This window comes from Malus sylvestris, chromosome 10 (genome assembly GCF_916048215.2).
Source record: "Malus sylvestris chromosome 10, drMalSylv7.2, whole genome shotgun sequence".
Lineage (NCBI taxonomy): Eukaryota > Viridiplantae > Streptophyta > Magnoliopsida > Rosales > Rosaceae > Malus > Malus sylvestris.
The window spans coordinates 2,280,488-2,286,301 of NC_062269.1; the positions used below are offsets into that span (position 1 = coordinate 2,280,488).

Below are 5,814 nucleotides of genomic sequence, written 5' to 3' on the forward strand. Positions count from 1 at the left end.
ACTTTATCAGGAGCAGAAGCGCATCCTGCACTCCTTGCCATTCTTTCTCCGCTGCCATGTCTACCGTTCCCACCCAAAATGATGTTGTTCCGGGTCAATCGGAGTCTACCCAGAAGACCCAGCAGTCTTTACAGATGTGACAATATCATGGGATGGTGATATCGCCGGAAGAAACACCTGGCGAAGATCCAACGGTCGCCGGAAGATGTTCTAGATCGTGTTGAATCGGCCTCTGAACGTGCATCTGACCGCACCGTTCACGATTGCGACTTCGCGGTTAGAGAGGGTGGAGAATGTGGCGGTTCAGGTTGAGTTGAGTAACGGGTACGTGGGGTGGGGTGAAACTCCGATTTTGCCCTTTGTGATTGCAGAGGATCAGCATACTGCCATGGTTAAGGCTAAGGAAGCTTGCGATTTCTTGCTTCGAAGTCCGGCGATGACGTTGGTTTCGGGGGAGATTAGTGGGATTCTACACATGCATGACAGACAGAAAGAGAGGAAAAGGAAAAGAAAAAGCAAAAGCAAATCTGCTTATACTGTCCCTTAGCCTCGCAAAGCATCCTTGTTTCAGTTTTTGGAGATGTGCAGGGGAAAGATAAAGAAGAAAGCATCAAGCAAAGCAGAAAAAGAAAAGAGCAAAGCAGAAAGTAAACAAAAGCAAAAGCAGATAATATTAATGGGGGCATAGTGGGGTGGTGCAGTCCACAACCATGATAATGATGGGCCAACAAGCCAGCTCATTCGAATTCAGATCTGACAGCAGCTGTTACTCCCAGTCTCTCAAAAAAAAAAAAAAACCATCCAAGCCAACGAACGCTACCAACAGAAGCAACCCAGTACGCAGTAGGTGCAGTACGCACCAACGATCAGCAACTATCGAAACCCTTATTTTTTAATAATGTAATTTATTTTTCGTATCTTTCGGAAACATCTATATAAACCCCATCAGAGGGTAATATGTATAAACCCCATCAGAGGGTAATTAAAAAAAAAAACTGCAAGCCCAAAATAATAGGGCTGCAATGTCATGTGGAGGGCAAAGCCCCATAAGCATCACTCATGTCAATCAACATAAACATTCATGAGCATCACTCATGTCAATCAGCTTCAAAAGCTTCATTTACAAAAGCTCCAACTTCGAAAGCTTCATTTACAGAGCTCTAGCTTCAAAGCTTCACTTGCAAAGCTTCACTTGTAAAGCTTCACCTACAAAGCTTCAGTGCAGGGTATACAAATACCGCATCCGAACAACCGCCACTTCGGCCCATACATGGATTCAATTTGAAGTCTCCGGCCAACAGACTCTATTGACCGAAGACTTGGGGGACTACATTTTGTACCATATATTGGGCCTCAACTGGGCCTCATAAAAAATACTTGGGGGACTTGGCCCATCACTTATGTATTGAGGAGCGAGCCCTTATTTTATAAAAGGGACTCCCTCACCATCATTAGAGAGCATCACCGCCAGCTGAGCAACCGCCTCGCCGCGAGCATCAACTTTAGCACATTATCCATGTATTGAGGAGCAAGCCCTTATTTTATAAAAGGGACTCCCTCACCATCATTAGAGAGTATCGCTGCCAGCTGAGCAATCGCCTCGCCACGAGCATCAACTCTACCACATTATTCATGTATCGAGGAGCGAGTCTTTATTGTATAAAAGGGACTCCCTCACCATCATTAGAATAGCATCGCCGCCAGCTGAGCAACCGCCTCGCCGCTAGCATCAACTCTTAGCCCATCACTTATGTATTGAGGAGCGAGCCCTTATTCTATAAAAATGACTCCCTCACCTTCAACACCACAAGCCGAGCCAACTAAGGCAACATAAGCCACGAGCCGAGCAGCCTTGCAGCAGGTGCTACTTCTAGTTGAGCATTATTTCAGATTGAGCACCGCCTCATATCGAGCATCAGTTTAAGACAACATCCAGTTACTTCGGCCCACACATGGATTGAATTTCAAGTCTCCAGCCAAAAGACTCTCTTGACTGAAGACTTAGGGGACTACTGTTTATACCATACTTAGGACCTCCGTATTTATATCTCGTACAAATACTCGGGGGACTTAAATGTAATTATGTAATAAAGGAAGGGGCAAATATGTAATAAGTGAGGAGCCCTTATTCTATAAAAGGACTCCTCACCCTCACAATTAGGGGATGCCAACTCTGAGGCCAATTCCTAGGCCCTCTCACCCCCTCTTAAAGCTCTCACTCTCAGAGCTCTCTCTCCCTCAAATAAATACATAATCAGTGTGGATGTAGCCCAAACCTTGGGGTGAACCACGATAACCCTTGTGTTATTTCCATTTCTTGCAGATTCACAGTCGGATTTACGTTGTTCCAAGATCTCTGGTTTTGTGCATCAACAAAACGTATACAAAGCATTTAATCAATATTTGCTTCGTCGATGTGGGAGTATTTCCTTGCTGCTATCCTGAAACGCACCGTATGGTATGTTATCTCTTGATAGGTACAAATAGATGATGGACAAACTCCAACTCGCCTTAGTCAACTTGTTATTGTTATGAATGAGCATATTTTTTTTATGTTTGTCGGCCTAAATTTATTGGGATTGTTTTTTGAAGGGTTTGAAAACGAATTGTAACAAATTCAAAATTACTTTTGTATGACACACAAGTCGAAGCGCATTTCTATATTTTCTTGTAACGTTGTCAGGAAGATATAGCTCAGTTGATTACAAGTATTCACGGCTATACTTTAAATTTGAGTTCGATTATGCCCTCCCGAATAACACTTTGTAATCTGTATATTAAAAAAAAAATTAGAAAATACTATTCTCATTCCCAAGATGGTGGACATAATAGCTTATAAATGTTGTCAGAAACTTGAAATCACTCACTTACAAGAAGAGAAATATCATTAAATTGTAGTAGTAGATGGTACCAAAAAAATATAGTATAGAAACTTAATTTTCACTCGAGTTCTAATCCATAGACAAAATGACGAAGTTGGGAAAAAAATTCCCACAAGCATAGACTTTGTTATACCGGTGTCTCCTATGCCTAAATTAAGACTTGGAAGATGAATGAGAATTCAAGAGCTTAGGGTTTCATGTGGAAGAAATGGTCTTCACTCTTTAGAGTCTCTTAATATTCGGTGTTAATTAACATTTGAAAGATAATCCTTGATGGTGCCTCAGTATCAACCAATTTCTCTCCATTATTTCATATGTCGTTTTCGCTTTAGATTAATCCCGCTAGTCATAAATAGCTAGAGTCTTCCGAAGCAAGTACTCGGAAATATGGAATGAGTAAATCATTGTTGGCCCCATAAAAAGAATAATTATTTTTTATCCAACTTAGGAGTTGGTAGAATGCTGGCTGTTCACGCTGGTTTTTTTTTTTTTAATTTTTAATCTTTTTCTGTCATTTTCTTGCCACTTAAGTCTACTTATTTTGCGGGTTTTTTTGTTGGATTGATTCAATTGTCCCGCTTGGCCGGCTTCCTACTACAACTGTCCCTCTCTCTCCTTCCACCAAAACCTCTCTCTTCTGGTCAGCTCTTACTTTTGTGTGAGTATTTTCATCGTGGTTTTCATTTACTTTTCGTTACTTTCCAATGGCATTGAGCACCCAAAGATCCTCTGCATCTTTTGTTTCGAATGAATCCGCTCCTCGATGGAAGTATGATGTGTTTTTGAGTTTTAGGGGTGTAGACACCCGCAAGGGTTTTGTATCTCATTTATACCATGATTTCATTCATGTGCTGAGTCATGGTTTAACTGTCTAAATTCAAGAACTGAAATGGCCAGCAGGCTAAAAAGCAATTAGATTTTGAGATGCATATTTTGGTTTCTCATTATTTCTTTATTTTGTATTTTTCATTTATTAATGATCTTTTGGCAGCTTATTTGATTGTATTTGTGGTTTTCCAGGGACGAACAGATCCTCTTCTTAAATGTCGATTCTCAGAAGAATCACATTTCTGATGAACTCTGGGAGAGAATGATTAGTTGGAGGTTTAAGCTTTTGATAAGATAGAAATTGAAACATTAATTTGTCTAGTTTAAGTTGTAGGATTTAAAAATTTTTAATTGTAAACCAATCAAGTTTTTGAGTCTTAAAGAAAATTATTTTCAAGAAATGTTCTTAAGAAATGTTTTGAGAAATGATAAAAAATTTCAAATAGGATACCAAACAAACCTTCAATTCCTCAAAAAAAAAAAAAAAAACGTATATAAAGCATTCAATCAACATTTGCTTGGACGATGTGGGAGCATTTCCTCACTGCTATCCTGAAACGCACTGTATGGCATGTTATCTCTTGATAAGTACAAATAGATGATGGACAAACTCCCTATGGGATGGCACTCGAACTCGCCTTAATCAACTTGTTATTGTTATGAATGAGCATATTTTGTTGTTTGTCGGACTAATTTATTGGGATTGTTTTCTGAAGGGTATAAAACCAAATTGTTACAATATTGAAATTACTTTCGTATAACACACAAGTCTAAGCGCGTTTTTATATTTTCTTTTAACGTTGTTAAGAACTTATTGTTGATTAAAAATATCCACCTCTAAACTTAAAAGTTCAAGTTCGATTATGCCCTCCCGAATTTCACTTTGTATATAAAAAAATTAGAAAATACTACCATCATCGAGATGGTGGACATAATAGTTTATAAATGTTGTCAAAAACTTGAAGTTCCTCACTTATAAGAAGATGAATATCACTAGATTGTAGTACTATATGGTATCAAAAAATGTCTAAATACTTAATTTTCGCTCAAGTTCTAATCCATAGACAAAATCGATAATTTACTCTTTTTTTCCAACTCAAATTTCCACGAAAGATTTAAAGCCCAAAAAGGCTGAAAAGCATAATATACATAACACAAGTCCAGCTCGTACTACCGAAAGACAGAAGTAGACTGACCAAACTTGAGTTGAGAGTGACACAGAACACTAGATGGCTTACTAATGAGAAGAGGCAAGCCATCGAGCCTGACTTTTTGGTAAAATGTTGTTCATTTTGGCACTTGTACTCTACAGTCTATACATATGATTTTATTGTTGTTCTTTCTCTGTTAATTATTCAGTGTTACTTATTTTGGAATATATAGATAAAATGATAAAGTTGGAAAAAAATTTCACACAATCATAGAATTGTAACGGATAGCTGCAACTGCGACAAAACAAAGGCATGAAGATGTTAGACTTTGTCATACCGGTGTCTTGTATTCCTAAATTAAGACTTGGAAGATGAATGAGAATTAAAGAGCTTAGGGTTTCTTGTGGAGGAAATGGTCTTACACTCTTCAAAGTTTGGTTAATTATTCGGTGCCAATTAACATTTGAAAGATAATCCTTGACGATGCCTCAATCTCAACCAATTTCTCTCCATTATTTCATATGTGGTTTTCACTTTAGATTAATTCAATCTCACAAGTCAAAAATCACTAGAGTCTTACCAAGCAAGTAATAGGAAAGCGTCCAAATACTTGACGTACCAAAAAAGACAAGAAGAAAAGGTAGGAACGAGTGAATGAATGGAGGCCCCATAGGAAGAATAATTATTTTTGGTCCAACTTTGGACTTAGGAGCAGGAGTGGGAGTATGTATGATGTTGGCTGTTCACACTGGTTTTTGTGGTTTTTTTGTTGGATTGATTGGTATTGGCCCACTTGGCCGGCTTCCCTACAACTTTCATTCTCTCTCTCTTCCATTATTTCCTCACCAAAACCGCTCTCTTTTGGTTTGGTCTGCTCCTACTTTTGTGTGAGTGTTTTCATCATGGTTTTCATTAACTTTTCATTACTTTCCAAATAGCCTCTATATCTTTTC

At 38.6% G+C, this 5,814-nt stretch overlaps 1 protein-coding gene across 1 annotated transcript in view; it reads left to right on the forward strand.

Moving 5' to 3' along the window:
* The window catches only part of LOC126587467 (TMV resistance protein N-like), a 51,933-nt gene that overhangs the window by 41,650 nt on the left and 4,469 nt on the right, over positions 1-5,814 (forward strand). The gene's annotated exons all lie outside the window — the stretch shown is intronic.